Source organism: Neopelma chrysocephalum, unplaced genomic scaffold (genome assembly GCF_003984885.1).
Source record: "Neopelma chrysocephalum unplaced genomic scaffold, ASM398488v2 Primary Assembly neopelma1_96627, whole genome shotgun sequence".
Lineage (NCBI taxonomy): Eukaryota > Metazoa > Chordata > Aves > Passeriformes > Pipridae > Neopelma > Neopelma chrysocephalum.
In genome coordinates this window covers 96,038-103,290 of record NW_020925272.1, presented here as the reverse complement: position 1 = coordinate 103,290, position 7,253 = coordinate 96,038, and the positions used below count along the sequence as shown (strand labels likewise).

General features: G+C 54.2%; 1 long non-coding RNA gene across 1 annotated transcript in view; it reads left to right on the top strand.

The window, feature by feature from the left end:
* The first annotated feature begins 5,458 nt into the window (after window positions 1-5,458).
* The window catches only part of LOC113981524, a 13,737-nt gene continuing 11,942 nt past the window's right edge, over window positions 5,459-7,253 (top strand). The window contains exon 1 of the long non-coding RNA XR_003538448.1: window positions 5,459-5,543. This is a non-coding gene — a long non-coding RNA (uncharacterized LOC113981524). The remainder of the gene's footprint in view (window positions 5,544-7,253) is intronic.

Below are 7,253 nucleotides of genomic sequence, written 5' to 3'. Positions count from 1 at the left end.
TCCCGCCTGTCTGCCAATGCCAGGAGGAGGAACTGGGTGAGGGAGCTCCTGTTGGACATTTGTTGCCTTTAGATGTGGGGCACTATCCAGGGAGGAAATATCAGTGATATGTTAGCTAAGAACTTCCTGAGAAAAACCAAAGCCATTTCCCACTACTTCCCTCCCTGCTACAGTCCCCTACCTTTTTTCCTTTACCAGGAGTCTCTCCTTCAGCTCCATGGCTGGAGCCCTGGTTTGGGGCTCACTGCATTTTCCATGAGGAGCAGACCCTCTGCCCACTGGCTGTGAGGGGTCAACCCTGCTCTGCACCTTTGGGGTCATGGGCATGGTGGGGTCATGGGCATGGTGGGCACAGGGGCCCGTCCTGGTGTTCAGCTGTGTCAGATGAAACTGCTCCCACTGCAAAAGTGCTTGTCAGCGTCTGCACTCCCAGAAGAACCAGGACAGCAGAAGGCAGTTTCAAAAGTTTGAGTTTGGTTTTTTTCAGACTCCCCTCATCTCTCCTGAGGAGTGTTCCTGGATGTCAGAACCCCTCAGCACTTCTGATGCACTCAGGGAGAACAGAGCAGGTCCTGCCAGGCAGGAGGATAGTCTGGGGCTTAGTGCAGAGTGAGGGGAGCTGGTCTGTCCCTCTCTCTTGTTCCCAACTGCCCTGGCTTTGCTCCTTCCTGAGATGGAGATTGATCACACTCCCATTTCGGTCTGAAAAGCCACCAGACACTGTTGAGAGCAGAGGGATCCATCCCACACCCCTCAATGTCCCAGCCTGTCTCAAGGACTCAGCAGCCCACTTGGAGCCAAGGACACCCATGGCTCATCTCCCCAACCCAACAGCATCTCCTGGCATGGGCACAGCATCTCTGCCCCTCTCCACTGGGGCTTTCAGAGAACAGAGCTGTGCTGGGAGGATGATTTGAATTCTTGAGGGCAGCTCCCAGCTTGGAAGGACACCTCAGAAAAGAACCAAGTGTCCTAATGATGGGGTCTGATTGAGGGAAAAAGAGCTCCTTACCCAGGCCCACAGACTTCACTACCCACAGCCCCACAGGGCAGAATACAATGGGAATGTCTCATTCCCAGGGACGCTCCTGCCATAGGGGAATCCCAGGATCAGTGTTGGACTGTGTAGCTTGAACTCCCCTCCCCAGTGAGCCTGACTGAGAGAAGGAGAGAACAACCTCAGGACCACGGGCAAGCTGAGAACCAAGGAAATGCACAGGGAGGGTCCAGCTGGGAGAGGCCAGGGCAGAGCCCACTGGGCGCTCAGGGCAGTGTCACCCTGAGCCAGCTGTGCCCCCTCCCAGACACCAGCAGTGCCAGCAAGTTGTTCTCAGCTCTGGGCAGCTCCTCAGAGTTCCCTCTGGAGCTCAAACCACCAGGCATGTGGCTTGAGAGCTTGAGAGAAATCCCTCCTTGGACCTTCCCCTTGAAGTATCCCCTGGAAAATATCCTGGGGTTCTCTGGTTCTGTGAGCAGCCCTGACCCATGAAACTCTCACTTGATAGCAGAAGCAACCTCCCCTGCCCTGCCAGGCTTTGCTCTTTCCACCCCCAGGCTCTGCCCAGCCCTGAGGGAGCTCCCCAGCCCGGCTGAGAGCTGCCCCTGGCAGTGGCAGAGCTCCTGCCCCGGCACAGCCCTGGGCTGCAGGACCCTGCTCTGCAGGACAGCTTGGGGCAGCCTGGGTGGCACAGCCCGGCTTCACAACCCTGCAACCATCCCTGGGAGAAGGGAACCCTGCTGGGATGTGCCTGGGATGGTGCAGCAGGGAGTGGGATGTGCCAGCGTTAGGAGATCTTTGCACCAACTGCAGACACATTGCCCTTCATGCTGACTTACCTTGAGGAAACCTGGAAAGATTCCTCCTCCAGTGGATCTTCCTCTCAACTTCCCTCCCAGCCCAGGCTGTGTGTGACCTCTCTCTGCCTTGCTTTTGTGCCCTGGGTGCTGCAGGCAGTGCCCTCAGCCCTGCTGGGCTGTGCAGAGGAGCTGCTCCTGGGCAGAGCTGTCTCTTTGAAGCTCTTCTTGGTTGCCAGGAACTCCCTGTGTGCCAGGAGCCCAGCCCAGCTCAGCAGCACAGCAACAGCCCCAGGCATTTCATGACCCCTGGGGGGTTTGGCGTTGTTTACGTGAGACTCAGTCCCTGAGAGTAAGTACAAACAACTATTCAAGAAGTCAAAAAGAGTTTGAAATACTGAAGTTTCTTCTACTGTTAATGGGTCCCACTAAGGGACAGGAGTGAGAAAGTGTCCCCAGATTCCAGTTGGAGCAGAAAACTGCAGACAGTGATGACAAGGATGGACAAGGAAGGGAAAGGTGGCTCTGATGCTGAAGAAACTATGACTTGTTTCCTTAATCCAACAAGCTGAGCCCTGACCCCCAGCCCCTGGGAAGGGACATCCTGTCCCTGCCTCATTCCTCAAAGCTCTTCCTGGGGCACTGGGATGTGGGATGTGCAATGCCAAGGGCAGGACCATGGGGTGACACCTGCCAGGCTGCTGAGCAGAGACAGAGGCCTTGAGGCCCCCGGGCTGCAAGGGCCACTTGTCTCCTCCTGGCATCAGGGGCACAGACAGCAGCCATGGCCAAAGGCCTGCAGAAGGTGGCTCTGTCAGGGCCTTTCAGCTTCTCCCCCTCCCTCTCTCCTCTCCAGCCCAGGCTGTCCTACGGTGTCCATGCCCTGCCCCTTTCCCTGCAGGCTGTCGTCATCCCCCCGGCTGCCCCACCTGGCTGGCACCTTCCTGCACTGACATCTCTGCGTCCTCCCTGGCTCTTCCTGGACACACAAAGCCTTGGGCTCATCCAGACTCTTTTTGGGTGACATATTAATGGCCAGTCTTCGCGAACGAAGATTTTGGGAAAGGTCCTTTCCAGCCTGTGCAATGGATTTTTTTTTTTTTTTTTTTTTAGGTGAGACACAGCATGCGCTAAACTGAACCCACCCTTTAATCCTAAGGTTCATCTGCCGGGGCCAAGCAAGCTTGGACAATGGCAGTGAGGTCCTCAGGACGTAGGTTTGTTTAGAGTGACCTTCTCATAGATGGTTGGCCTCACAGGGCTAACGGGCTCCATCTGCCCGGGGGACTGGGATTCGAACCTGGGTCGCAGCGGTGAGAGTCCGGCATGCTAACCACTAGGCCACCAGGTGTCCCCAAGGGTGACATATTGCACCACAACACTGACCTCAGAGGGAAAGTTCTTACTTCTTGTCACCAGTCTAGGCCACCCCAGCTGCCTTTGGTGGCACTAGCTCTTTCTTAGGCTGTTTTCTGACAGGAAGAATAGCTCCACCAGCTCTGACACCCCCCTTCCAGACCTCTCAGGCTACTCCTCTACTGTCCTCAATCTTCACACCACTGACCCCTGAGTCCTCAGCCTCTATATACGGGTCATGTGCTTGAGGCCCCAAATCCCTTCCTGAGGGATCTCTGTGACCTCTCCAAGGTTTTGGAAGATGACAATAGAGTGCTCTTATCCCAGGAAATACAGAGGGACCCTTTTTTCCAAGGGTTGTCTTGGCAGAATGAGGCACAATATCTTTAAACTTTCTGGGACAAGGGAGCTCTGAGCTCTGGGTACGGAGGGAGCTCCAAGTGCCAACCACTGGAGTGGGAGCTACAAATCATCAGGTCTTGTGTTCTTTGGAGGGCCAGACACTGGTGAGACTGCTGTGTGTGCACATGTAAGGACTTGAAGGGCACAATGAACTGTCTCAAAACACTGTCAAAGAAGGAAAATTCCATAAGGTGCCACAACACATAAGCACTGGTGGCAAACAGGAAGGCATTTAATTCCAAGACCTAAACAGAGGTGAAGCTTTGGAAGTAGCCCACAGGACAGAATTGCACTGTGCAGACTGTGGGAAAGAGCTGACAGTCCCAACAGGAAGCCAGGGCTGGTAAGGCAAGTCTGGGGAACCCATCCAGGCAAAGATTCCCACCTGCAGACTGGAAGCACACCAGGCAAAACTCCCACCATGGCAAACTGTGGGAAAGGAAGCAAGTCCTTGTACACGTGCCAGCCCAAGCTGTGGGAACAGCATCTACCCCCCGAATACCTGGGGCTTGGGCTGTATAAAAGTGATAGCCCAGAAGCACAACTTGGGGACCCTCCACCGAGCAGAGCAGGGTGAAGAAGGACTGGCAGGAGCCTCAGGGATCTACATGGTGTGATACATTTACTTCATCTCTGTCTCTCTCTCAGTTTTTCCACCACCTCCTTCTTCTCTCTCTCTCTTTCTATTTCTTTCTTTCTCTCCCTCCTATTTACTGTTAAATCAAACCTGGACTGCTGACTTTGGCACTTGGTCTCCTTTGCAGCTGAATTTGGGCAGAAGTGTTACTTAATAATGGGAACCTGAGAGTATCCATGAGGTTTTACAGTGTGGGAATGGCCACTAGATTCCATGAGGTTCCACAGAGTCACAGGGTTCATTTGGCTTCGTAAGGCTCTGTAGTGTGATAATGGACCCTTGATTCCATGGGTTTGCAAAATGTCTCAGGACTCCTTCGGTTCTAGGAGGCCCCACATGTCACAGTGGCCCCTTGGTTCCATGAGATTCCACAGTGTCCCAGGAATCCTTTGGTTCCATAAGGCCTTGCTGTGTCATAATGGCCCCTTGATTCCATGAGGTTCCACAATGTCGCAGGGTTCCTTTGGTTCCATTGAGGCCCTGCAGTGTCACAGTGGCCTTTGAGTCCCTGAGGTCCCTCAGTGTCACAATGGCCCCTTGATTCCATGAGGTCCCGAAATGTCTCAGGGCTCCCTTGGTTCCAGGAGGCCCTTCATGGCACAACGAACCCTTGGTTCCATCAGGTTCCACAGTGCCACAGGATTCCTTTGATTTCATGAGGCCCTGGAGCGCCACAATGGCCCCTTGATTCCGTGAGTTTCCACAGTCTCCCAGGGTTACTTTGGGTCCATGAGGCCTTGCAGTGTCACAATGGCCTCTTAATTCCATGAGTTTTCACATTGTCACAATGCTCCCTTGATTACATGAGATTCCAAAGTGTCCCAGGGTTCCTTTGGCTCCAGAAGGCTCTACAGTATCACCCTTTACTCCAGGAGGTTCCACAGTGTCCTTACTGGAACACACACGGCTGTAATGTTGTCACCCCTGCAGAGCTGCCTCCAGCTCTGGGCTCCAGTACAGGAAGGACATGGACCTGTTGGAGCGAGTGCAGAGGGGAGCAGCAAGAGGATCAGAGGGATGGAGCAGCTCTGCTGTGAGGAAAGGCTGAGAGAATTGGGATTGTTCAGGCTGGAGAAGAGAATGCTTTAGGGTGACCTAATTGTGGCCTTGCAGTGCCTGAAGGGAGCCAACAAGAAAGATGGAGAGAGACTTTGGACAAGGGCCTGGAGAGACAGGACAAGGGGCAGTGGCTTCACATGGATAGAGGGCAGGGTTAGATGGGATATTAAAAAGAAATTCTTTATGGGGAGGGTGGTGAGGCCCTGGCACAGGTTGCTCAGAGAAGTTCTGGCTACCCCATCCCTGGAAGTGTTCAAGGCCAGGCTGGATGGGTCTCAGAACAACCTGGTGTAGTGTCAGGGGGTTGGAACAAGTTGGTCTTTAAGGTCCCTTCCCACCCAAACCATTCCATGATTCTGTGACTGGTGGGGGATGTGGTGGTTGGAGCCGTCAGGCACAGAGACTCCAAAATGGTGGAGTTTTCCTTTCTGAGTGAAGGAGGAAGGGGGCAGCAGAACTGACACCTTGGACTGCTGGTGGCCTGACTTTGGCTCTGCAGAGGGATCTGCACAGGCTGGATCAATAAGGCCAAGTGTCAGGGCCTCTCCTTGGGTCCCAACAACCCCCTGGAACGCTCCAGGCTGGGGGCAGAGGGACTGGAGAGCTGCTCAGCAGGAAGGGACTTGGGGGTGCTGCTTGACAGAGACTGGATATGAGCCAGAGTGTGCCCAGGGGGGCAAGAAGGCCAAGGGCATCGTGGCCTTTGTGGAGAAGAGTGTGGCCAGCAGGAGCAGAGAACTGATTGCCCCTCTGTGCTGGGCACTGCTGAGGCCCCACCTCGAGTGCTGTGTCCAGTTCTGGCACCTGAGTGCAAAAAGGCCCTTGAGGGGCTAGAGTGTGTCCAGGGAAGGGAACGGAGCTGGGGAAGGCTCTGGAAAACATGTCTGCTGAGGGATGGCTGAGGGAACTGGGCTTGTTGAGTCTGGAGAAGGGGAGGCTCAGGGGGGACCTCATTGCTCTCTACAATGACCTGAAAGGAGGTTTTAGTGGGGTGAGGGTCGGTCTCTTCTGCAAAGCCTTTAGCGATAGGAAGAGAGGAAATGACCTTAAGGTACATCAGGTGAGGCTCAGTTTAGATGTTAAAAAAATCCTTTTTCCACTGAGAGAGTGTTGAGGCATTGGAACAAGTAGCCCAGGGAGGTGGTGGAGTCTCTGGAAGTGTTCAGGTGTGTAGTGGGTTGACCTTGGTTGGACACCAGGTGCCCTCCCAGCCGCTCTATCACTCCCCTTCCCAGCGGGACAGGGGAGAGAGTAAGGTGGGAAAAAAAGAAATAGTGGATTGAGATAAGACAGTTTATTTAAAGCCAAAGATAGCAGGGTTTGTTCTCTGCTTCCCATGGGCAGCCATGGTCAGCCACTCCCGAGGAGCAGGGCTTGGGTCCGCGGGACAGTTCCTCAGCAGGCAGCCATTAGACAATGAATGCCCCCCTCCTGCTCCGTGCCTCAGCTTTTAGAGCTGAGCTGACCTCCCATGGTCTGCAATGTCCCTTGGGTCAGTTGGGCTCAGCTGGCCTACTTGGGTCCCCTCCCAGGGTCTTGCCCTCAGCTAAGGAAGGAATGTCCCAGTGTTGGTGCTGTGCTCAGCAGTGGCCAAAACACTGGTGTGTTCTCAACACCCTTCCAGCTGCCAATGCCAAGCACAGCCCTGGGAGGGCTGCTCTGGGGAACTGAACTGCAGCTCAGCCAGACCCAACACAAATATCTATGGCACATATTCTATAGAATCCATCCTTAGGTGTTGTATGATAGATCTATAAGATATTACAAATAATAAGCAATAATAAGGCAAGTGTTCTCCTTAGGGACACCCCCTCCCCAAACTACTCGCTGTGTTTGTTCCCTGGGGGTCTCTGCAGCAGCAAACACAGCACCACACTGACTGCTCTGGGCTGTGCAGGCATTTGTGGTTCTGCCTGTCTCACACACACACCCAGCCTTGGGATGGATCAGGATGTCACTGGATGTGATGTCACAGGGAGATGTGATGTCATAGGATGGATGTGAT